The following is a 26,879-nucleotide window of genomic DNA, read 5'->3' as shown; positions in this document are numbered from 1 at the left end:
TCGGAGTGATGTAGTTTGATGGAGAGATACATTGATGGAGTAGTTATAGTTACATAAAATATAACTATAAATATAACTATTTATACATTTAAATATCGGATGGGGGAAAAAATCGGTATCGGCAGATCACTCAAAATGAAATGATCGGATCGGGAGCAAAGAAAACATCGGGACATCCCTACTACTCGCGAGTCGTCGTGACCCATAAGAATTGGCCCCGCGACACAAAAATGGGTCTGTTCTCTACACACGATTTGGGGGAATTGAACAGTTTATTGAACATAAATGTAAAAACAGCAACAGAGGATACCGTTCAAAACACTCAGTTCAAAAGGGATAGCACCAAAAAAAACTTGCTGAATCAGGGGGAGCATCATCCTCAGATGTAGGGTTGTCCCAATCCAATCACGTGATCGGAAATCGGGGACATCCCTTGTATCGATATTATATCCATATCATGATATTAGACTGGATATTGTACTATTGTGATGTGGCATAAGTGTTCTATAAAAATATAAATATCTGATGGGGAAAAATCGGTATCGGTAGACACTCAAAATCGCGACATCCCTAATCAGAGGAGGACAAACATCAGGCTACAGTAACTACAGTAACTACAGCTGACACCCGTTTCTACGGATGGAACGTCAGTCTAACACGTTGCACTCACTTCAGATGGATTGAACAAAATGTCAAAATGCAACACAGCTGAGCCCCGGTCGGTCAACCATGTTAGCCACGTTGTTGTTGTTGTTGTTGTTGTTGTTTGCCCTCCTGCTAAAATACTGTTGCTGCCGGGTGGAAACCTCATGCTATGTCCAAAAAAATGTAAAGGTATATTCAATGATTTCACTCAAAAAACCTTAGGTTTCGTTTTTGCCTTGGGACCCAAGCTTTCATCCAATCAGGATAGAGAAGGTTTTTTGACCCCCAGGGGTTAACTGGGGACAGGGAGGAACTCATTATATGGTCAGCACAATCTATAGTAGAGAGGATTATCACAACAAAACAAAGAAATAAGTGATATTTGAATTAAGTGAAATCACTGAATATACCTTTAAATACTTTTCAGGTTTCAAATAGCAACAAAAGAAAAGACAAAAAAACAAAGACACTTTGTTTTTCTACTTTTGATTATTTTTTTTGCAGGGCATGAAAGGACAGCTTTATTATATTTAAAGCTGGCAACAAAAAATATATATATATAAAAATATCTCTGCCGATTTCCACAGTTCCTTTGAGAGGGAGCTTCTTTGAGACGCAGACAATAGGGAAGTGTCATGGCGGATTCCCACATGATCCTCCCACTACAGAGCGAGGATTATTCATTTTCCCCATTAGTGTGTTTTATAATACATCACATGCCAGCATTATGGCTTCATCATCGTCTGGAGGCTTCGGAAGAACTTAAGCCATTCTGACCTGAGATCAGATTCATACGAGGTTTCCACTGGACACACACTGGTCTGATGAACCCATTCTGACCTGAGATCAGATTCTAAAAATGTCAGTCGCTCTTCGATTTTTCAAAAAATAGCAGACCTACAAGCTCGTAGCGTGCTATTTTTCAATAGCTAAAGCACGACATGATGCTGACACCAAAAGGGGTTCCCGTTCAGAATGGGTTAAGCCTCATGGTGCAGACAGACAGAGCCTATGGACATGGTTGGTTACATCATGGAATAACCATAAGTTCAGAGTAAACCGAGTTCCAAGGGGTTAGCGGAAGTTTTTTTCTCTATGGAGAATAACGTGAAAATTGTCTCATTTTGTGGTCTAAAAATAAATAAACAAACTCGTCTCGGCGATATTGTCGGGGAGGTGTCTCTGTATTGTCAGTCAGTTGATTCTTCATAGCCATACGAGTGAAACCGCCAGGGTGATTTGTTTATTTTTGAAACACAAGTTCTTACATGAGGGCGATCTATGGGGATTATAATGCAAATTAAAAAGTACACGGACCAGATATTGATGTCGATTTCGGTGATCTACAAAGCAAAGAATAAAATCTCAAGACTGAAACATTTTCTCAACAATTCCTAAACAATAGGTAGAATTATGATGCGTAGGCGATAACGCTCTAAACCAGCACACATTCAAAGAGTTGAAGAAATCACAGACCGAGGCTTTGACCTTTTGCTTTCGTGAAATATCCGATGGTTTTTTGAGATCAAGGGGCTTTATTTTGCGTGTCTTAAGTACCAGGTCTTATTCCCTATAACTTGCAGTAAACTAAAGACCTGGAGGCGTGATCAATGCCATTTGTCTATTCTGAGTGGCCAAAGAGCATTGATGCACGCCTCCAGGACTTTAGTTTACTCAAGTTAGGGAATAAGACCTGGTACTTATAAGACACGCAAAAATACAGCCCCTTGAGTTCTGAACATGTATTCTATTGCTTGTTTGACCAATTTCAATAGTCTTTAATCTTATAACAAACAACCGGCTCTACATTACAACATGCCGCGCTGTGATTGACGTGCATGTGAACTCGTGAAGATCGGCTATATATTCTCGCGGCGTGACCTGCTTCCAAACGGCTGAAATCGGCGGTGGAGACTTGGGGAGGACTTTCTATACTCTCCTCGGCAGGAGCAGTGAGATGGAAACTGAGCGGATGAGTGACGGCTGGCTGAAGCACGCTCCATTGGACTCATTTGGCCTCTATATATATGCATGTGACGAGTGACCACGACGGTCTGACTGCAGAGACCCCAGATGACCGTTCAGCCATAGGATATGGTGGTGGCACCAAACATAATTGCAGAAGTCAATAAGTCAATGATACGGTGGCTTTGCCTTTTAGAACCGTATTCGAGTTCGGACTTAGCAGCAATATGTGACGCTGTGCTCACTGCTCACACACACACAGTGACACGTCTCGTCTCTGTCGGGTGGGAAACCCTCATTTTCAGGATTTACATTCCAATACGGCAAGAGCGGCAGATCTACAAGCTTGAAACGCGAGCTTGTAGATCTATAGGGCATATATTTACGAAAAAAAGGGAACATGGAGATGTTTCATCCCGACAGTGACGATATACAAATTTCATATAATCCTTTGGGATATGTTTTTGTCAATAATATACTTTTGAACATACATGAAGTATGTCGTCACCATTTTATCCATACCGTTAGGAGCAGTGTGCCCTGACGGGGAGCAGTCAGGGCTCAGCGTCTTTTACAGACTGGGCTGACCAGAAGGCGAGCCACCCACCCAGACAGCCTCTCTCCACTACTAGTCTACGCATTGGGCTGACCAGAAGGCGAGCCACCCACCCAGACAGCCTCTCCACTACTAGTCTACACGCATTGGGCTGACCAGAAGGCGAGCCACACACCCAGACAGCCTCTCCACTACTAGTCTACGCATTGGGCTGACCAGAAGGCGAGCCACACACCCAGACAGCCTCTCCACTACTAGTCCACACATTGGGCTGACCAGAAAGCGAGCCACACACCCAGACAGCCTCTCCACTACTAGTCTACGCATTGGGCTGACCAGAAGGCGAGCCACACACCCAGACAGCCTCTCCACTACTAGTCCACACATTGGGCTGACCAGAAAGCGAGCCACACACCCAGACAGCCTCTCCACTACTAGTCCACGCATTGGGCTGACCAGAAGGCGAGCCACCCACCCAGACAGCCTCTCCACTACTAGTCCACGCATTGGGCTGACCAGAAGGCGAGCCACACACCCAGACAGCCTCTCCACTACTAGTCTACGCATTGGGCTGACCAGAAGGCGAGCCACGCACCCAGACAGCCTCTCCACTACTAGTCTACGCATCGGGCTGACCAGAAGGCGAGCCACACACCCAGACAGCCTCTCCACTACTAGTCTACGCATTGGGCTGACCAGGAGGCGAGCCACACATCCAGACAGCCTCTCCACTACTAGTCTCCGCATTGGGCTGACCAGAAGGCGAGCCACCCACCCAGTCAGCCTCTCCACTACTAGTCTACGCATTGGGCTGACCAGAAAGCGAGCCACCCACACAGACAGCCTCTCCACTACTAGTCCACGCATTGGGCTGACCAGAAGGCGAGCCACCCACCCAGACAGCCTCTCCACTACTAGTCTACGCATTGGGCTGAGCAGAAGGCGAGCCACACACCCAGACAGCCTCTCCACTACTAGTCCACGCATTGGGCTGACCAGAAGGCGAGCCACCCACCCAGACAGCCTCTCCACTACTAGTCCACGCATTGGGCTGACCAGAAGGCGAGCCACACATCCAGACAGCCTCTCCACTACTAGTCCACACATTGGGCTGACCAGAAGGCGAGCCACACACCCAGACAGCCTCTCCACTACTACGTAGTCTACGCATTGGGCTGACCAGAAAGCGAGCCACACACCCAGACAGCCTCTCCACTACTAGTCTACGCATTGGGCTGACCAGAAGGCGAGCCACACACCCAGACAGCCTCTCCACTACTAGTCCACGCATTGGGCTGACCAGAAGGCGAGCCACCCACCCAGACAGCCTCTCCACTACTAGTCCACGCATTGGGCTGACCAGAAGGCGAGCCACCCACCCAGACAGCCTCTCCACTACTAGTCCACACATTGGGCTGACCAGAAGGCGAGCCACCCACCCAGACAGCCTCTCCACTACTAGTCTACGCATTGGGCTGACCAGAAGGCGAGCCACCCACCCAGACAGCCTCTCCACTACTAGTCCACAGACTCCACACATTGGGCTGACCAGAAGGCGAGCCACCCACCCAGACAGCCTCTCCACTACTAGTCTACGCATTGGGCTGACCAGAAGGCGAGCCACACACCCAGACAGCCTCTCCACTACTAGTCCACACATTGGGCTGACCAGAAGGCGAGCCACACACCCAGACAGCCTCTCCACTACTAGTCCACACATTGGGCTGACCAGAAGGCGAGCCACACACCCAGACAGCCTCTCCACTACTAGTCCACGCATTGGGCTGACCAGAAGGCGAGCCACACATCCAGACAGCCTCTCCACTATAGTCCACACTTGCCACCCGCCCCCCCAGTTGTGTCTGCTCTGACGCTAACACACGAAGACGTAGCATTCAACTGAGGCTGAGCAGATTGTGTGTGCAGTGAACTAGAAGGTCTTGGTCGACCCATGATGGCATCGACGCTACTCCAAACCGACTTATAACCACATGAGCACTATCGTCGACTCCTATACTCCCTCTATTCTCACGTGAACGTTTGTCAAACAATAGCCAGAAGGCGCTGCACGTTGTGAGCTTGTGGATATATGGCTATAGGTTTTGTGTTGACTATATGAGGGGGGAAAGGGAATGGACCGAGCATAGTGCCCTGGGGCACCCCCGCTCGACTAAGTACACATGGGGCTTAAGCCTGGTTTATATGTTGTTGCGCACTGCAGGGAGCTTGACAGATCTGCCATTTTAAACACCTTTATAAAAATATAATCCCCGCGACAGTATACTTAATAGCCATCTCTCCTTCAGCAGGTCTACTAGAGAGATTACAGTTAAACCCCCAGAAGTAAATCGGGTGACGCTGCATTTAGTGCATTCATTAGTCACGGCCCCCTAATCTGTGGAACACATTACCTCACACAGACAACAAGCAGCAGTCGACGTCTTTAAGTGTCAGCTGAAAAACCCCCCACCTCGTCAACCGAGCTTTTTAATTAGAATCTTGTGGGATTCAGCACCTTGCTGCCGTTTTCATTCGTATGAATCGTTTTTAATCAGTTAAAAGTGTCTGCTGTATTGTATTACAGCACTTTCTGTCACAGTCACAGACTTTTGTCATTTATTGTACAGTCTAGGTCTTGTATTTCTATGTTTTGTTCCCTGGTCTAGTTTTCATGGTTCTATGGTTGTTTTCTCCAGCTGTGTCTCATTTTGTAATCAACCCTCATGTGTATATCAGTCTTGTGTTTGTTGAGTCATTGTATCCTGTCACCTGTTTCAGTCTGTTTTAGTTATTTCATGTTCACCTGTTTTCTGAATTAAAACACCATTTCATGGTTTCCAACACTACATGCCTGGCTGTCCTGCGTTTGGGTCCTTGCCTCACCTACACATGACACTTTCAACTATACATTTCTATGCATGGATAATGCATGTATAAATAAATGATAAGCTCGTTATCATTCGTAGTATATCAAGCCTGCATGCTCCGGGTCTGTTGGACCACGAAGCAGGTGTGTTGATTAATCCATTGTGAGATTATGCACACACGGTACATCTTGTAAAGCATTAATCTCAGGCGGCCGCTTCACTGGCTTGGATTGCACTGTGTGTGTGTGTGTGTGTGTGTGTGTGTGTGTGTGTGACGTGTGTGTGTGTGTGTGTGTGTGCGTGCGTGTGTGTGTGTGTGTGTGTGTGCGTGCGTAAGTGCGTTGGCCTCTTGTGTGTCTCATGGTACTGGTGTCCGGTGGGCGGAGGTTTTCCGGTTTGAACCGGACGAGAGAGGCGCCAAGTGACCATCGGATAAACATGCACATCTTGTATTAAAATTGTATCATAATTAATCATTGATCTGGGGGAGGGAAAAAATAAAAATTGATGCCAACTGAACTCTGCCACTTCTGTGATGAGGCCTCGTGCACGTGATGTGTCCACGTGCACGAGGTGGTCACGATGACAGGTCAGTCCAGGTCAGACGAGGCCAAAAAAAACCGTGACAAAGTGTACTAAAACAAGACTGAAGTGGTTCATCAGACTAATCGATTTGGTCAATTATTTTAAAAGAAAGTGTTATTTTTAGTGTTAATTAGTTGGTATACCGGTATTACCGGCATACAGTTTTTAATCATCCAAGACAATGTGCTTGTTGATTGTTTGACCCGTGTTCTTTTTCTTATACCTCACCTGCGCTGCCCTATATGTCTGTCCTCTCTCCTCATGAAAACTACAAGTGCACACTTGAAAAAAAACTACAAAAAAAAACTACTAAACTAATATATATTTGTTGTGGCTTTTCTGCCTTTATTGATAGTATCAAGTGAAGATGGACAGGGAAGAGGGAGAGAGAGAGAAGGGGAGAGACATGCAGGTCGTCAACGGGACTCGAACATGCGACATAGCAGATCTACAAGCTCATATAGCGCGCCACCGAGTGGCACGCTATGAGCTTGTATAGGTCTGGCAGGCCAGGCAGGCCAAAGGCTATAACCACATGGCCAGCGGGCGCCCCTACTATAATATTAATATTAATATTAATAATTCTTTACACCTGCGAACCCGGCTGTGACGTGACAACAAATACACCGATTCAGATGAATTGAAAAAGTAATAGACAGAAGAATCGATGAGATAATAATCAATAGCTGCAGCCCTATAGTAATCAACACACTTCCCCAGCTGATTACGGCCTTAGTTACTACATGTATCTCTGCCCTGTATCTCTGAACTGTCCTGTCTAAAATGAATGAGAGAACAAAACAAAAAAAAACTATCAATCTTTTCAGCAGCTGTGTGCTCGTTGAAAACAGCCTTTTTGACTCTGCAGGAGAACGGAATCCCTGTGCAAATCTATTCTTCAAAGTTTAAGGGAAAAGCTTCCATTGAGTTGTCTCGCATTCAAACTCTAGATGGAGCTTATCGTTATGCAGCCCGTGCGTCCTCATCCACGCACGCATGCACACGCACATGCGCTCGCACACACACACAAGAAAGAGTTCTCCCTTTGGTCATCATTATTATTGTCAGTAGTACCAAACTATTCCATAATTACCTAGAAAACACACACAAGCGCGCACGCATGCACGCATGCACGCACGCAGGCAGGCAGGCAGGCAGGCACGCACGCACGCACGCACGCACGCATAGTTCTCCATTTCAGGTCAATTCAGAGTGCGGAAATTCATTAAAATGCTAATTACATTGGCAAACAGCTCACTATAAACAGGGGTGCCTCTGTCTGTGAGAGAACCGAGGGGTTCTCCATTAGAGAGAATGAGCTGGCTGACAGACAGTGTGAGGGGAGTCAGGGACAAGAAGAGCACCGGAGGCCTCATGGACTGGCTGAGAGCAGTGGTGGAATAGTACCCCAAATGTTAAAAGAAATATGCAATATATAAATGTGCAATGTAAATGTGTAAATGCAATATAGAAGTAGGTTAACTATTAGTAACTAAAGTTTTCAAATACATGTAGTGGAGTTTGTCTCAACAAACTGGATACTATCGCAAAACAATGATCTTCTCAGAGAGACAGATTTATTTTCAGGCAACAGCAATTACAATTTAACACATTTCTGGCCGGGAACCCCTTTTGGTGTTTTAAAGCATTATGTTGTACTTTAGCTATTGAAAAATAGCAGATCTACAAGCTCATAGCGCGGCACCAAGGTCTGCTATTTTTGAAAAATCGTGAGAATGTGCCTCAAATCTTTGAATATATATTCTTTCAGAGTTTCAGTTTTTAACTCAAATCTTTGCTTCTGGGGGAGGTCCCTCGAACAACGTATTTTCAAATGGGGGTCGGCGGCCTATTACATATAATGTTCGGGGTCCTTGACATGAAATATTGAGAACCAATAGAAACATGTTTTTTTCAGAAAAAATGGCATTTTAAAAAGACATTTTTTTAATGTCGACGTCAGGCCTAAATGGGTTAATACCAGACAAAGCCCTGGGACAGAGTCTCACATCATACCACGGTGGAAAACATGGCGTGGGGATCCGGGATCTGACCACAGGGCACCTGACTCACCACAGACTGACAGAGACAACAGATAAACAACATAACCGTCTCGTTCGGGGTTTGGAAACCTCACAAGTCCAAAACGGTTACTTCTTCAGGATTAAAATAAAACAAAACAAAACAAAAAGAAGGGTGTCATAATTCACGAAGAAAAGAAAACCCACCGAGAAGATAGAATGGAGATAAGAGGTTTCCGGTATATAAACACCGTATACGCGAGGCGCCTGGCTGGCGTGTTGGTGCGGAGCACGTCTAGCGCTCAGGGGAAACGAGACAATTAAGCGTGACTCATGGACGGCCGATGGGGATGATACACTGACCCATATTGACTCCGAAACGGGACCAACACGGATGTTTGGCCCTTTGGCAAAACATCCTTTATTACGCTTTGTTTTCACTGGCAAGCCCATAATAGCGTCGTTCCATTTGCAATTATTTCTTTTTCCTCCTTCTCCTTCTCACAGATGCTGAGATGGTGACATCATTTCATAACGGTTTGCCTTTTTTGCTGACACACTTTGATTACCTCCGCTGTTACGTTGCCATTATACAATGTCATCATGATTCATTAGCAAACCTTATTATAGCAGGTGCTGCTGCTGGTGTGAATGAAAAGAAAGCCGACGGTGCGTTGCGTTGAATTAACCACTTATACGCCCCTGTTACGCTCTATGGACATGAGGAGTCCCTCAGGGGTCATTACTAGACCGCGGTCATTTGATCTCTCTCTAGTCTACACCCAATCTCTTCGCCGGAAATCCTGCAGGGTCATCCTGAGTTGACGTCAAAGTGTCCTTGAGCAAGACACCGAAACCCCCACCTGCTCCCGATGAGCAAGTCGGTGGATCGCGTGATGCGTTTCCTCCATGCTGTGTGAATTGTAAAGCACTTGGATCAGTTTTCATTTTGGTCAACTAAAACAATGACAAAACAATCGTAAGTAAATATACTGACAACAAATAAAGACTATAGACTAAATTGTTGGGGAGGAACTATAGTGGAGAAGTCATTTTATGCTTGGTTGTGTGCAGGTGTCACTCTCTACTCACAACGTGTTGCATCGCGACACGTTGTGAGCTTGTAGATCTGCTATTTCCCGACACACAGCCGAGTATAAATCAGGCATTTCAAAGCCATCACGGCCGGCCCAAAATGCCGGGCTACTCAGCTTAATGAGTAGCACGGCTTAGGTGAAGCAAGTCGTACGGGAAGTACTGGGAGCTGATGGTGGGTGTGGTGCTCCACCTCAGCAATCCATCTCTCCCAGGGGTCTATAGCGCATTGTAACGGGGATAAACTTTACCAGCTGATACCGACAATAATAATTGCTCTTAAAAAAGCAATTATTACTATTACTATTACTGTAATTATTTGTAGTATTATTATTGTGTGAATTGTTTTGGCACAAGCAAAGTGCGGGTGTGTGGGATTCAACTCTGTCACCCATGGCAACAGGTCATGCACGTTATACGACCACGAACTAGAAACACTGTGTGTGTGTGTGCGTGCGTGTGTGCGTGCGTGCACCATGCACATGCTTTTGCATTAAAGAGCAAGAGTGATTGTTGGGAGATATTCCACGCCAGTGTGTTCGTACAAAAGCTCTATTGTGCGACGGCGAGAGTGAATTATAACCGCCATGGATAAGGAAGGAGACCGGGAATTAAGAGCGAGCTATATACTTCTGGAGAATATCACACTTTATACACACTAATGGAAGAAACAAGGAATTGTTTTATAAAGTTAGAGACTAAAGCAACGAAACAACTGATGGAATTGAGCGGTGGTGGTGGGAGGGGGAGGGATTTAACCCATTCTGAACGGGAACCCATTTTGGTGTTATAGCATCATGTTATGCTTTAGCTATTGAAAAATAGCAGATCTACAAGCTCATAGCGCGCCACCGAGTGGCGCGCTACGAGCTTGTAGCTCTGCTATTTTTTGAAAAATCGAAGAACGACTGACATTTTTTTAGAATCTGATCTCAGGTCAGAATGGGTTAATCAGACCAGTGTGTTGTCCAGTGGAAACCTCGTAGGAATCTGATCTCAGGTCAGAATGGGATATAAGGATAAATGGGGGTCATGCCTCTCTAAAGCCACAGGGGGGGAAAAGCAATCTAGCCTCCAGTTGCCAAGGAGACGGAAACAAGGCATCAAGCGGTCCCATTGTGATCATTTCTCACTTCCCAATTCTAGCAGCGTCCTTTTTGGGGCTTGTATAACCAGTGTGTGATGGACATGGCTGGACGTTTCACACACACACACACACACACACACACACACACACACACACACACACACACACACACACACACACACACACACACACACACACACGCAGCCACGCACGCACCAAACATTACGCAACACATCCCGTAATCATCTGGTATAGGACCATTTATAACACATAAAACGGTCATTGAAATTAATTAGGGCACAACAACATACCGACTGCCTGTCAGTGTGCAGTTATACGAGTGTGTGCGTGTGCACGTGTGTGTGTGTGTGTGTGTGTGTGCGCGTGTGGACGTCCGTGCGCTGCAGTGATAACAACAGTGCCCAGTGCTTAATGGAGCGGAGGACTTTGTGATTATCTTGCCCTGTGGCCGCTGGGCACAGCACAACACCGCAGTGCGCCCGGCCGGCCCTGCGGTTTTGACACAAAACAACAGGACACGCTAATTCTCATAACACCATTCCCCCGTAATATAATAATATAACAACTATAACACCACAATGACCCCCCCCCCCCCGAGGCTGAGGCACTTTCAACCACTTTCAACCGGACGTCCACATTTGTTGCCTCTCATTATTATGTTCAAAACATGTTTGTTTCTATTTGTTTGTATCCAGGCAGATATACTGTGGTTGATGAACGGTGCATTTATACCATTCATTTATAGCACTTTTATATGTGCATTACATTCACAGTTGTGGGATAATAATTATGACACAAATAACACTTTAAAGTCAGGGTGGGGGAATCCAATCACACTCCGATGCATGGTGGAGGAAACCATGCAAGGCACCGACCCTGCACATCGGGAGCAATTAAGGGGTTCAGAGTCTTGCTCGGGGACACTTCCTTCCACACCAACTCTGGGGGAGAGACCGGGATCGAACCGGGAACCTCACGGTTGCTCCGTCCGGCTGTTATAACGGACACTCTACCCCCTGAGCCACTGCCGCTCCAATGATTAACGATGCTCATCGGCGTCTGAGGCAGATTTGTGCCACGATAGAGACAGAGTGGTAAATCATGTTTTTTTTTCTGTGCCTTCATTCAACACCATTCATGTGGAGAAGCTGGCGGTGATGACAGTGGACCACCAACCAGTGGATGGATCACCAACTACTTTTGGTTGACTCCACAGCTGTTGCCAATGTAATTAGCATTTTAATGATCATGGGTGCTCCCGACCCCAGGCTGGGTGAAGCTGGGCACAGTGCTGGGACCTTTACCCGTTCACCCTTGATAACCTCCGACTCCCACTTCAACTCCAAGACATGTATAATGTAATGAATGATGTCGCCTACACATAACATTGTCTGACGACACCATACCGTTGTCAGCTGCGGAAGGAAGGACGGACCAGTCTGTCAAGATGACAAGATAAACACAAATAAAATAAAACAATAACGCAAAAATGCAGCATCGTCAACCCTATCGTATATGTTAAAGCAATGAACTATCAAAAGGGCCTTGCCTGACCATGGATCTCATCAGGGGGGCCCGCAACATGACCGAGGAACACGTTCCATTTCAAATCATATAGTTATCTAACCCATTATTCATCTTAAAGGATGACTTCTCCAAAGCAGCCACAGTACCAAGCTGAGTGAACCTGTACGTGTGCTGGAGGCAAATCCTCAGACTTCCATTCTTTAACGATGGATCTTCCTGCCCACCATTAATGCTGTATGAATCCAGTCCGCTGGAGCTAGTCGTGGGGACCGGGGGAGATGTTTCAATGGCGATAGATCATCCAGAACAATCAACAAACAGAGCAAGGTGTATAAGGAAATACTCACTGACTTGTGATTTGCATTATATTCTCATGAATAGCACACCATAAGAGTCTGTACCCTAGGGCTTTTTTTCATCGTTTTATACTTGAGGAACGAAAAGACCCACAGGGCAGACAGACAGTCATACAGAGTACACTCAGCACTGTGAAGACAGAGGGTGGCAGTGGCTCAGGGGTAGAGTAGGGGCAGAGTGACTGGATAGTGAACCGCAAGGTTCCCAGTTCAAACCCGGGCTCCCCAGAAGCTACAATTTAGGCATTTAGCAGACGCTCTTTTTAATCCAGAGCGATTTACATTAAGCAAGAACAAAAGCATGGCAATACATGATCAAAGTATAGTTGTCATGAAACATGCGTATAGGCTAAGAACGTAACAGTGGAATATCTATATAATGAAACTATACATATAAACTATACTATACTATGCTATGCTATACTAAGTCTGTATAAAATCCTATCTAAGTCTACATGAAGTGCGATCTAAGGGGCTATAGGGAAAGTGCTACGGGCCATGATGGAGTCTGCAAAGGTGGGTTTTCAGACTATACGTCTGAAGATTGGGAGTGAGGCTGCAGTTCTGATTGTAATGGGAAGTGCATTCCATATAGTTTTGGAGTTAGAAGGGAGAAGAGTTTGGGGACGTGTGTGGAGCGTTGTCCCGGCGTTTTTTAGTGAAGGTACTTCCAGCTTCCCTGCGTTGGCTGAGCTAGTGATAAGATAAGATCTTTATTGTCACTGTATGAGACATACAACGAAATTCTGTTTAGTGCAGCACAACATATAACAGTATCAAGAGAGGACGCAAAGACAACGACAAGTGTCGAAGTGTCCTTGAGCAGGACACCGATTGCTCACCTAATTGCTCCCGATTGGTGCCTTGCATGGTTTTCTCCGCCATCGCTGTGCGAACGGGTGAATGCAATGCACGATCTCTGTAAAGCGCCATGGACGAAGGCGCTCTATAAATGCACCATTTACCATTTTAGACACAAGGGGATGTCATTGATCATCTGTTGAAACTTTAACTGGGTGGGTCACTTTTCCACTGCAGAGGTTGATGGCTACTATACAGTACGGATACGACAGGCATCTCCAGAAATTCTACATACCTGACGAAAAGACCCACGGTGCAGGTCGAAACGCTGTTACAAATAAAGATTTTCCTGCAGGAGCTATACAAATCGGTGTGCGGACATCCCTTCCTTTTTCATTTTAACTATACAGTACTGTACGTCCTCCTCACTGGCAGGTGAACCAGTGGGATACAACATCAGTGTGTGTGTGTGTGTGTGTGTGTGTGTGTGTGTGTGTGTGTGTGTGTGTGTGTGTGTGTGTGTGTGTGTGTGTGTGTGTGAGGGGGGGAATTAATTGGCATAACGAGTAAATGGGGGAGATAAAGGGGTAAACAGCAACAAACCAAAAAAAAAGAGAGAAAAAAGAAAAGGAAAACTAAAATTGGGTCAGTCATTTCAGAAGCTATATAGGGAGAGAGAGAGGATGCACATTAATTAAAACAGAACAGTATGTGTGTCTGGGAAACATGCGTGCTCCATACATATACTATATACTGTATGTATGATGATGCCATGCGTTGTGCCTGGCTCGCACACACAAATAGGCTATGTCTGTTTGTTAGCACCCTATACTGTAAATACACACATGAGCATGATACACTCTATGACAGGTGGGAGGCATCCGGTTTTTCACCCATTAACCTATTTAGGCCTGACGTCGAGAAAAAAAAAAAAAAAAAGGCTTCTAAATCCTGACAGTTTTCTGAAATGCCTGTTTCTATATCACTGGTGCTCAATATGTCATGTCAAGGATCTCTAAAATAATGTAATTGGCCACCGACCGACCCCCATCTGAAAAGATGTCGTTCCAGGAACCCCCCCCAGAAGCAAAAGATTTGAGTTAAAAACGTTCGCTCTGAAAGAATATATATATTGAAAGATTTGTGCTCTGTGACGTCACAGAGCTTTATATACCTCTGCGTTTTCAACCGAGCTTCTGCAGTTTTCCGGGTCTGCTATTTATCAATAGCTAAAGTATAACATAATGCTAAAAAACACCAAAAGGGGTTAAAAATAAATATAATGAAGATCCAAAACAATAATGGAACGTTGGGACTACACACAATGACTCATTGATTTCAATGACGGCACGTCGCCTTTGATGAATCCCTTCTGGCAAAAGGGGAGCCAACTGCAACCACTCAGCTGCCATATGCAAATGAGAGACACACACACACACACACACACACACACACACACACACACACACTCAATCAATGGTACTTTTGACTTGCAAAACACAAGCGCTGCCTCAGGCTTCCTTCAAATGCAGCTCACTCTCTCCTCCGGTCCTCGTCTTTGCTTTCTCACTACAGGAACCCCCATCAATACAGTGACATCATTATCACTCAAACCATCATACATAAGTACCCATAAATCCACACCTCGCATCAACCAGCTGCAGTGGGCGGCCTTGTGGTTAAAGTATCGGCCCTAAGACTAGAACAAATTGGGAGCCAACAGTGCTTCCCTGCTTGGCACTCAGCATCAAGGGTTGGATTGGGGGCAAGGCATGCAGTCCCTGGGCCATATACTGTGTGTCATGGCCAGAGGGGGTGCTTGTCTATTCTATAAATTCAAGAAACGCTGTCAGAAAGTGTCAAGATGTCAGAAAGTGTCTGACGTCTGAGGCCTCATACACACGTTATTACAGAACACAAATGTTTGGTCAAACCAACCATGTGACTCCCATTGGAAAAGCATTGACAGAACATATTAGAACATGCATTCTGCATGGACTGTTTGGACTGTGCGTGTGTGCACGACGTGACACGTGTGGCCAAGTGCACATTTTGTGTGTGTGTGTGTGTGTGTGTGTGTGTGTGTGTGTGTGTGTGTGTGTGTACGCGTGGCCAACTGCACAATTATAGTGGGGATCCAACCGTCTTCAGTTCGCTACAAACACGACACGAGATACAACTGTCTTGAACGTGGTCACAGCGCTCTGCTGCACGTGTCTCTCCCTAGCTCTATAACAACTCCCTCTCCCACCCCCCAAGACACACACACACACACACACACACACACACACACACACACACACACACACTGGGCGTGAAGTGGCTACAGCGCACGCTCCAGTGAAAACAGCTACATCTACAAGCTCACAACATCACATGTTGCAAAAGCCATGAGTTTTCTCAAGCCCCGGCTCAAAATTGGGACCATTTTTGGGGCGCAAATGCACCTGCAAATGGATCTATGCGACTTATAAATATATCTTTGGGAGTACCTGTTCGACTGTCCATAACTTGTCCGTCTGTGGGCTAATAAGTGTAAATGAAAACGTTTCCCTACCATGCATTTGTAAGAATACTTTCACGTTATAGTGCTGTTTTTATTCATTACACAAAAACACATTATATATAAGTTCAAATATATCAGAACGGGTAAGGACTAGTACATCTAATGCTACGGAAACAGGCTATAGGTTCCTGCCCTATGGGCTACAACAACCCCTCACATCAGGTTTCACTTGCATAGGTTAGTGTAGGTTCTCAACTCTAGAGCTTAATAGCTCAAATGACCTCTACAGTAGTATCACCGTAAATTAGCCCCTCAGTTGTTGTGGTGGGGGTAATCTGTCAATTGTGACTGTGCATTTGTACACCCTGGGAGCAGTGGATGATGTCATTACTACAGGGAACAGTTAAGGGTTAATTGTCTACCCCCACCCCCAAATCCCAGACAGTCTCTACCACCCGTGTAGCTATATGGCTGCTCACTTGATTCTGCTTGCATTTGCAGCAATAGAAGAAGAGGAGAGGAGAGGGGAGGAGAAGAGAAGAGAAGAGGAGAAGAGAGGAGAGGAGAGGAGAGGAGAGGAGAGGAGAGGAGAGGAGAGGAGAGGAGAGGAGAGGAGAGGAGAGGAGAGGAGAGGAGAGGAGAGGAGAGGAGAGGAGAGGAGAGGAGAGGAGAGGAGAGGAGAGGAGAGGAGAGGAGAGGAGAGGAGAGGAGAGGAGAGAAGAGAAGAGAAGAGAAGAGAAGAGAAGAGAAGAGAAGAGAAGAGAAGAGAAGAGAAGAGAAGAGAAGAGAAGAGAAGAGAAGAGAAGAGAAGAGAAGAGAAGAGAAGAGAAGAGATGTAGGTGTTGTAATGTAGCAGCAGAAACAGCATAATAAAGCAGAATACAAAGGATAGACAAATGTAACACATTACGGGAGGAATATGAGTGCATTCTCCTTCTCATAAAACAACAACCCCTGACAAAGTCAAGCACGCATTTGGTTATAGTGCTCTAGCTACAGTTCTCTGAGTGAGAGTCAGAGTGACCTGCCTCTCGCTGAGTCACAAATTGTCACAGCAGATCAGACGAGTTCGTCACAGAGCCATGATGGGACTCACTCCTGCATGTCACTCCTGAATGTCACCTTGACATCTGTGCACATAATGACAGACTTAGTACAATAGCTTAGTACGATAAAGAGGATTTTTTTTCTTTTTGCAATAATCTTCTGTCGTGGTAAAATGTATGTATATGGAGAAGACTATATGATATTTTTTGAGTGCCCCTCCTATATTCAGCTATTAGTGTAGACGTTCGTCTTACACAAACTCCCGTTGACAATGAATGGAGAATGTACGTGATATGTGGACGAGCACATCGACATAAGAGCGCCCCTCACTTCGGGGAGAGTGGAGTTAGGGGTTAAGCAACTTGCTCAGGAATACTTCGACACAGAATGAAGACAGTGTGGGACGGCAGGATAAGTGATGATTTGGCCAAAACCCAAAAATATGTTGTTAAAGTGATGCACCGAATATTCGGGCCGCAGACAATATTCGGCAGAAAATGGCGAAAAAATGCATTGTCGGCCTATTTATGTTTCGGCCCGAATAGGCAGAAAATATATCACAGAATAGTGTGTGCAATTGATGCATTCAAAAGAGCTGAATAAATGTTTTATGGACCCATAATAGTGATTATTATTTAAGTTTATTTTGCCATGAATCAGGTAGCTTTAAGGTACGGCCATGACAGCAATGGTAGGAAAAAAAATATATAATATTAATCATATTCGGATATTCAGATGTTTCGGCCAAGAATTTCCCTTTCGGTGCATCCCATATTGCTATAGTATAGACTATATACAGTCTATACTATACTATTGTCAGGTCTAAATGGGTTAGCACTTAACTTGACCAAACGCACATCACTTACAACTACATTGTATAATATGATATGTGTCAGTGTTCTTCTGAGGTATAGGATGCTCTGCATGGTGACAACATGTTGTTCTTCTGAGGTATAGGATGGCCTCTGCATGGTAACAACATGTTGTTCCGGATTCACACGGTTTTCCAAGAAGTGGCATGTTCTTGACCTCCGACCTCCCTGTAGCCTCTCTTTCCTGTCTGTGAGTGTTTACTGTATGAAGGAATGCTTACGCGTGTTCATGCCAATTACAGCGTGGAATGCACCCCGGCGCTGCTCAGACCGTTGCATAACCCACGGTCACAGCGGTGCGCCATCGAACACCAAACCACTGCCCCTTTGTCTGCTGCCTTTGGATCACCAAAACAAGGCCCCGTATTCATTATAGACAGTACATGAGAGCGAGAGAGAGAGAGAGCGAGAGAGAGGACGAAGACAGTATTACCCACCGTGTTAATGTAACACAGCTCTGTTTGTTTACACACCTTTATTTAATTCCTATTTATATCCCATATTGATTCATGAATACATTGTTTTGTTTTGATTTTCCTTGTTCCACTTCTGCTTGAGCAATGTAATCGTACGTTTTCGCATGCCAATTTAAGCTCCTTTGAGTTGAATAGAATAGAATAGAATTGAGACAGAGAGAGAGAGAGAGAGAGAGAGAGAGAGAGAGAGAGAGAGAGAGAGAGAGAGAGAGAGAGATGCATAGGGATCGGGATATAGTCGGATAGATAATGAAACGAGAAGGAAGGGAAAGGGGAGAGGAAGATTTAAATCTCTACACTGTGAGAGAGAGAGAGTAACGGTCAGTGAAGAGAGAGAGCTGCAGGTCAGCAGATCAATACGGTGGGACACGTGGTAAGAGGAGGAGATCAGGAATAGAGGTATAGCAGCAGGCATCATTTTAATGTTGCGCTTTACCGTTTTAATTGTTTACTATAATGAATGATCAATGCATGAGCCCCCCAAAAGCCCAGAGAGCATCACACGCTGTAAGTGGTGATGGAGATGCATAACTGTACTGCAAAAAAAAGAGAAGGAGATAGAAGAAAGACAAATTCTGTCTTAAACCATTCTGAACGGGAATCCCTTTTGGTGTTCACGTTATACTTTAGCTATTGAAAAATAGCAGAACTACAAGCTCGAGCTTGTAGATCTGCTATTTTTGAAAAATCATGAAAATGTGTCGTAAATTTGGAATATATATTATTTCAGAGCGAACTTTTTTTAACTCAAATCTTTGCTTCCGGGGGTGTCCCTGCCGGGAACAACATATTTTCAGATGGGGGTCGGTGGCTTTTTTGGGGGTCCTTGACATGAAATATTGAGCACCGCCGATACAGAAACACAGGTATTTCAGAAAACTGTCAGAACTTAATTCATCTGTGTTACCAAATATGATACTAATGTTCCATTCTGGTCAAACAGAGTCTGATACTGGGCATGTTGGCTCACTGGAAAGTGGAAACACTCCGCTACACCAATGGGTCTCAAACTGGGGTCCCTGTACCCTCAAGGGGAGTTTCAAATGACCCCAACTCTCAGAGTTGGTCCTTTGAAATTAAACATTAAAGACTTTGAAAACCACTGTGCTACACTAAATGGAACAGAGCCTTCATTATCATATCATTAAGTCATTTCTTTCCAATATGGCTGCTGTGCATAGGAGCCTATTGTAGAACATGTCGCGCATGCATTGCACACACGCAAACACACACACACACACACACACACACACACACACACACACACAGTACTACATATAAGATCGATGTCCACTCCACAGACAGAAACCCACCCCCATGCCACAGGCAGTCAAAATACAATAGGCCTATTGCACATTGGTTCAATAGTGTCAAAAATATCATTACCCTCAACGGCTATTGCTAGACAGCCTACATGCCTCTCTTGTGTGTGCGCGCGCAAGCACGCGTGCGAGAGGGGGCGACTGGGCGAGGCCTATATCTGTCTTGTCCAGGACTTGGAAGCTGGTTGAAATGTGCAGTATTCTAATGTCCAGACTGCATCATTAAGATGATTAAGATGATGCGGGCGGGCAGAGTGCAATGAAGCAACAGCTGCAACAGCTGTAGACGATTTGACAAAAAAAAAGAAAAACGGATTAAACCCACTTTAGGGAGCATATTTAAAACAATGAGCAATTATTTTCTTCTTCCCTCTAGTCTACATGTGGACATTTCTTCATGGGAGTCAGCTATAGGCCAGCAAGTCTCCAGGAAAGCAGTCGGGTCACAGAGTCGGGAATGTGACCTAGAATGGTGAATCCGTCCGTTGTTGTTCATTCAGTGCTCCAATAACTGCATTACTTACTATGTATCGTAGCGTAAATATATTCACATCTTAAGCAACACCACTGGTTTCATATTCAATAGTGTTAACTCACTAGTGATTCAGCACTGGGAGTGGTCCTTTCGCACTGAAAAGAAAATGCTTCATCGCTAGAACATCTGACCTTAATTGTCTTAATTGGCTTTCCACCTCGGAGGAAAGCCTGGGTCTGTGTGACTAAATTCCCGGCCTGGTGACAACAAAACAATGACTAGAACGATTGATTGATTGATTGATTGATTGATTGATTGATTGAAATGATTGACGTAAAACGATATCATCTGCTCCCGACCGGATCATAAACCCGAAAATGCTGCCCAGGCTAATTGTCACCCAAACCAAGTAGTCCTTACAAACCAATAATTCTATGAATAATTAACTCCAGCTGTGTTTTCTTTTTCTCCAAATAAATGACAAGCTCATATCCATTGTGAGCCTATTGGCTGCTGTTGTTATTTGAAATTGTTTGAAAAAAAGGTTGAAAGTAGACCGTAGAGTAGACTAACGATACCATCGATACCATCTCTGTCGGGTGGAAACCACAAAACTGTGAGTTTCCAGGATTCAAATTCAAAAGTAGCAGATCTACGAGCTCAAAACGTGTCGTTTCACGCCACATTTTGAGCTTGTGGATATACAGTATATACATAAAATATGAAGATAATAAGAGGTTTTTGTCCGACAGCAACAATAAGAGCTATACAGAAGCAGGACTCTCCCCATGTGTGTGTATGGACGGACTGGTCCATAAATCAGCAGACTCATCCCACCGCCCATCGCCTCCCTGTGGCTATCAAGTGTCTACAAGGAAGGAGGAGTGACCTCCTCTACGTCTTACTGAGTGTATATAAGCGCTTCCTCTAAAATAGACCGATGCAAAAGTGGGGGCGAACCTATAGCCTGGCTGGCGAGGGGGGGCCAGACTCATAGCGAGGGATTCACTGACGCTTCCGGTTTCCCGGCGAACCCGACTGAACTGACATATGGAATGTTTAACGGCATGACCTCCCTGTATCTGTGGAGAGAGAGAGAGAATCACATTCCACTGCAAAACCAGAGCAGGTGGTTCTCCCGAACTGGTTGAACTCATGTCATGACCTTAAATAAGGGTGGTTGCACACTGTTTTTCGGGAAAAAACGATGGAGAAACGCTGCTAAAAATCCGAAAAACGTGGGGACCTTTACCACGGTACACCCCCATGCCAATATGACTACTACTACAAAGATAGAGATATATAGGTTTTGTGTCCAACTGTCCACACAAACGCAGACCCACCCACTGACAAAAAGCTGTCTTTGAGCAAACAACTTTAGCCTATATACTCTCTTCTCTTGAAACTATAGAACAGTGGGTTTTCAACCAGTGGCCCCCGGGGACCACCAGTGGTCCTCGAGGGATTCCAGGGTGGTCCCCAGCCAAATGATGGGAGAGTTGGTATAACCAAATGGACCCTTATTAGATCTTTAACCCATTCTGACCTGAGATCAGATTCATACGAGGTTTCCACTGGACACACACTGGTCTGATTAACCCATTCCGACCTGAGATCAGATTCTAAAAATGTCAGTCGTTCTTCGATTTTTCAAAAATAGCAGACCTACAAGCTCGTAGCGCGCCACTCGGTGGCGCGATATGAGCTATCCAAACAGAAAAGTCCCATTTGATTGCATTAAATGACTTTTAAACAACATTAAATGTACTTTGCCATTCACTTTATGCATTGCGCATATACCCTCTGTAAAGTGCTCATGTGTCCTACTACGTCACTGGGCTTGTTTTCATGCATGGGTCGCTGCTGCTAATTCCTCTCGTGAAATCTGCCAAAACAGGTTAGCAGAATAGCAGATGTAGTGACTCTGGTGAGCGTGGTATAACAGGTGGACAGATGTCATCCTGCCATGTGTTCACCTCGTCACTGGCAGCCTCCACACATTAGCCCATTCTGACCTGAGATCAGATTCATACGAGGTTTCCACTGGACACACACTGGTCTGATGAACCCATTCTGACCTGAGATCAGATTCTAAAAAAATGTCAGTCGTTCTTCGATTTTTCAAAAATAGCAGACCTACAAGCTCGTAGCGCGCCACTCGGTGGCGCGCTATGAGCTTGTAGATCTGCTATTTTTCAATAGCTAAAGCATAACATGATGCTAACACCAAAACGGGTTCCCGTTCAGAATGGGTTAACATTGGCATAGAGGAGGAAAGACACATGAATGAAATGGAAACTACACGGCAACCTTTCCCCGTGTTTCTTCACTAAGTCCGATCCAGAAGAACACAGTTTGCCGGCCACTGCTATAGAGAGCTGACAATGAGGTTATATCTTCCCTTCTTCCCTGGAGTCCTGCCTTAAAGCAGACCAGAGGTATAGAAAACTCGTCGTTCCCTGATGTCTTCGCTATAGGGGACACAGGCATCATCAGTAAGCAGGGACTGGGGATGGATGGCAATGAAGGACCGGGAAGTCTGGGTGTGTTATTGTGAAATCCACGATCTCGACCGCGGTCGAAAAATGATGATGATGTATTTTTGGTTAAATGTTTGCGAGACATGGGGGGAGGGGCGCCGCAAAAAAAATTCCTGCCTAGGGCACCAAATTGCTCAGGGCCGGCCCGGCAGCAGGGCACACACGGCCCAGCCCTCCTCAATCAGCAGGTTTCTGGTGTGGCGTCTGTGGACACTGGAGAACCGCACAACTACAACCCCCCCCCCCACACACACACACACACACACACAACTGTACTGTACACAGTGTACACCCACAAGCCTGGGATGAACTCCAGCTAATTCTATTCCTGGCCTTGTTTACAATGACTTCATACAGTAGCTATGCTCATTTCCTATAGATCCTCCCCTTCTCGTATAGATCGACTTCCTGACAAGAAATAAGTGGTCCTCATTCAAACTATTTAATTTCAAAGACCCCCCCCCCCCTCCGTAATGTACAGAAACAAATTAAACCAAAAATGGACCCATTTGCACACTCTCAGAGTTACAGACCTGTACGGGTTTATTTGGAACCCCCTTCTTTAAAATATATTTTTTATCCCACGATTTTGTAACCCATTTTTCACCCCTGTGCCAATCATCTACTGTGATCCTGGGCTCTACACACCCTCCGCCAACCTGGGGAGAGCAACGGACTTAACTCATGCTTCCTTCATGCTTGAGTGTCCAAGTTGCTCCTTTTACACCTGACAGGGGGGGAGTTTCCCTGGTTGGACGTATAGCGCGTGGAAGGAACACGTTATTCCAACCAGTTCCTTTCCCCTCCATCAGGCGCCCCAGCTGGCCAGGGGGGGAGGCAGTTTAGAGACCAGGATTACTGCATGTTTTTGTGAGGGTATACCTACCCTAGGGGACACGGGGAGAACATGCAAACTCCACACAGAAATGTGGAACCCCTTCACGGAACCACGAGGCTCGCCTAGCCTAGACTAGACCCCCATGTTTTTTGAGAACCAATGTGACAGATCAATGCGTATTCATTCTTTCTCTTTCTTTCTTTCTATTTATAGTGATACATGTGAGGAAGCCCAGCTCAACAGTCAAGGACAGGCAGACTCAGCGGACGATAAATAATTCATGCTGAGGATCAGTTTGCATATAGATCACCCCCCACCCATCCCCTCCCCACATGCCCTAAGACTGCTTTCTTCCAGACCCGTCCATCATAACACAATCATAACGCAGTTGAATGTGCACAGCACAGTATGTGCCTGCATGCTGGCGAGAGGATGGCCCCTTTTCCGCTAAACTTTTGTTTTGCATATAGCTGCTGCTTTACTTAAATAATACATAGTCCACTTATTAAAAAAAATCAACTTGATGAAATAATCCATTGGGTCTCAAAGTGGGGTCCAGGGACCCCCACAACAGCGGTCCATGGAGGTGTACCAGGGTGTTCCCAGCTAAATAAGTATAGTATTAGCACCATAATCAGTTTAACCACTTTAACCATTATGTTATACTGTGACAATTAAAAAGAAATAGCAGATAAGCTCATAATAGTGTGTCAGTTTATAGATCTCTGCTATGGGGTTTTTTTTTATGTGTAGGCTACAAATATTTTAGTTGTACTGTATGTGTACAAATCTTCGAATATACAACATTTTAACAGTAGGCTATACACTATCCTTTCTTTGCTTCTGGGGGTCCCTGGCTGGCAAAAAACTATATAGCCTATATATTTAGACATCCAAGCACAAACTATAGCCTATATATTTTAGACAGCCAAATACATGTAATGATGTTTGAGAAGTTTGAGAAGCACATGCAGTATAGGCAAGGCACTATAGGATCCATCCATCCAGATGCAGCAGAGACAGACAGACAGTAGCCTAGTATAGCCACAAATTCGGCACAGTGATCAACTGGTTCCGACTGGATAGGACTGGTCTCATGCATCACATCACAACGAGAACAGAACAACATCCACCTGGATGAATGACTTAGTTGTTAAATGATCGGATTGAACGCTGTTCTAACTGTACATATAGCCTATATACTGTAACTGTATGCATTGTTCTGCACCCGAGCTCCTTCGATCTTCAAGTTATATATCACCATTAACCAAATCGCATCGGTTCACTGCATGGGTACGAACGCCGGACGGGGCTCAATCTATGCATTGCTCATGCATGTGCTTGCACATATATCCCCCCCCTCTCTCTCTCCCAGAAGGCTAATAACAAAACACGGACCGACCGACGCACACCAACACGCACGGGTCTAAGCGTGCAACTGAACTGACACGCCACACGCGTGCACAGCGACGCGAAACGAGGGGGGAGCCGCGAGCTCCCCTCCTCCTCCTCCTCCTCCTGCTGCTTTCTCTCCAATATCCAATGATGCAAACTTAGCCTTGGAGTCTTTAATTGGACCAAGACTATCATTTTATAGATGGATGCGTTTTCGCTTTAAATCTAAACAAAATGCATCTATCCTGATAGCGTTCCTTTCTTCGATCCAACAAGGCTGACGCAAACTGAAAGTATTCTTTTCTGCAGCGCAGCAGCAGCAGCAGAATCTGCTTTAATAGCATGGCTGGGCAAACAACCAACCAACCATAATACAGATACATGACATCGCGCATGCAGTTGCGAATGCGTGCATCATCATGTGTATATTGCATGATACTGTGTAGATACAGTTAACATAATTGCTTGCTGCTATATTACGTTTTGCTTTACAAATCACACCGTTTTTTGGTTTCTGGAAGGTCGGTCCGTGTGGATATAGAGAGAACTTACCGATCAGCCCACCACCCGATGATGATGCTGCTGCTGCAGCTGCTGATGTGATGCTGATGCCGCGGCTTCAGAGGAGGCAGAGCCCGGGAGGAGAAGCAGGAGGATGGCAGCCTATCTGCGGGGGCAAAGCGGAAGGTAAACAGCAGCAACAGCAGGGCTGGACTGGACCTACACAGCTGTCACGGAGCGCACTAGAGACGCGGGTGTGTGTGTGTGTGTGTGTGTGTGTGTGACGGTGTGTGTGTGTGTGTGTGTGTGTGTGTGTGCGCGCCGGTGGGGGAAGAAGTATAGGAGAGGGGGGGTGGGTTCTGCCCGAACAGAACACAGCGATCATCCAATGAGACCGCGAGCACGAGAAACCAAAGGGACCAATCAAGTGAACATCATCAGAGTTCAACAGAGCCGTGAAATCACACAGAGTAGACGACCAGGAGAGGAGGCTGGCTGGCTGGATGGATGGATGGAGATGTGAACCTTACCTCACAGCCTGCAGACGTATACACTCTCCCTCCTTCTGTTGAATGCACCGTGTCAGCACTATCCTAAACATGTCAGCTTTGATATAGAGTATAGGCTATGTGCAGACTGCAGAGTCTGCATTAAAGTCGTATTTTTTTTTTTAAGATTCGTGTCTTGGCGTAGGGTGACCAGATGTCCCTCTTTGCGTGGGACAGTCCCTCATTTCCAAGACTTGTCAGGCGTCCCACAAATTGAGACCTTGTCCCACATTGTGACTGCCTGGCAATATTGCGTCAGTGTTCAAATGCCCTAATAGTTACATAGTCCCACATTGTGACTGACAGGCAATATTGCATCAGTGTTCAAATGCCCTAATAGTTGGCCTTCTGTTGTAAAGCTCTCTCATTATTGTCTCTTCCTGCAAGATGTGTTTTTAAGCCTGTTAAAATAGCATACAAATAAAAATAAAGCATGATTTTAAAACAAAATGTGAGACACCAAAGGAGTTTATACATGATAGCCAATAGGCCTATGGTCGAATATGACAATGCATTTAATAGCAACTCAACCCCGTCCCCCCATCCCACTTGTCCCACACAAGCGATACTTCTGTCCCTCAAATGAGCAGTTTGGATCTGGTCCATAGACTGGATCTGGTCACCCTAGTCTTGGGTTGATAGGCATTTCATTTTATTTTAGTCAGCAAAAAATAATTCAGTGTTGTAATGGCACTTTGTAGACAGTAGGCTACAGTAGGCTTAACCTACTATTAACTATGTTATGCTCTATTTTGCGTTAAAAATGCATGTTTATTTTGTCAATTGCAATGCAAACTAGGCTACAGTAGTGTAATACCCCCCGTTAACCGTGT

The 26,879-nt window shown here is 45.4% G+C and overlaps 1 protein-coding gene across 1 annotated transcript in view; it reads right to left on the bottom strand.

Moving 5' to 3' along the window:
• Positions 1-25,703, bottom strand: part of abat (4-aminobutyrate aminotransferase) — a 66,692-nt gene extending 40,989 nt beyond the window's left edge. The window contains exon 1 of the mRNA XM_080776547.1: positions 25,550-25,703. The gene's annotated coding sequence lies outside the window, so the exon portion shown is untranslated. The remainder of the gene's footprint in view (positions 1-25,549) is intronic.
• Positions 25,704-26,879: the final 1,176 nt, after the last annotated feature.

Source organism: Protomyctophum bolini (genome assembly GCF_963924005.1).
Source record: "Protomyctophum bolini genome assembly, chromosome: 11".
Classification (NCBI taxonomy): Eukaryota; Metazoa; Chordata; class Actinopteri; order Myctophiformes; family Myctophidae; genus Protomyctophum; species Protomyctophum bolini.
This window is presented reverse-complemented; position numbering and strand designations above follow the sequence as displayed.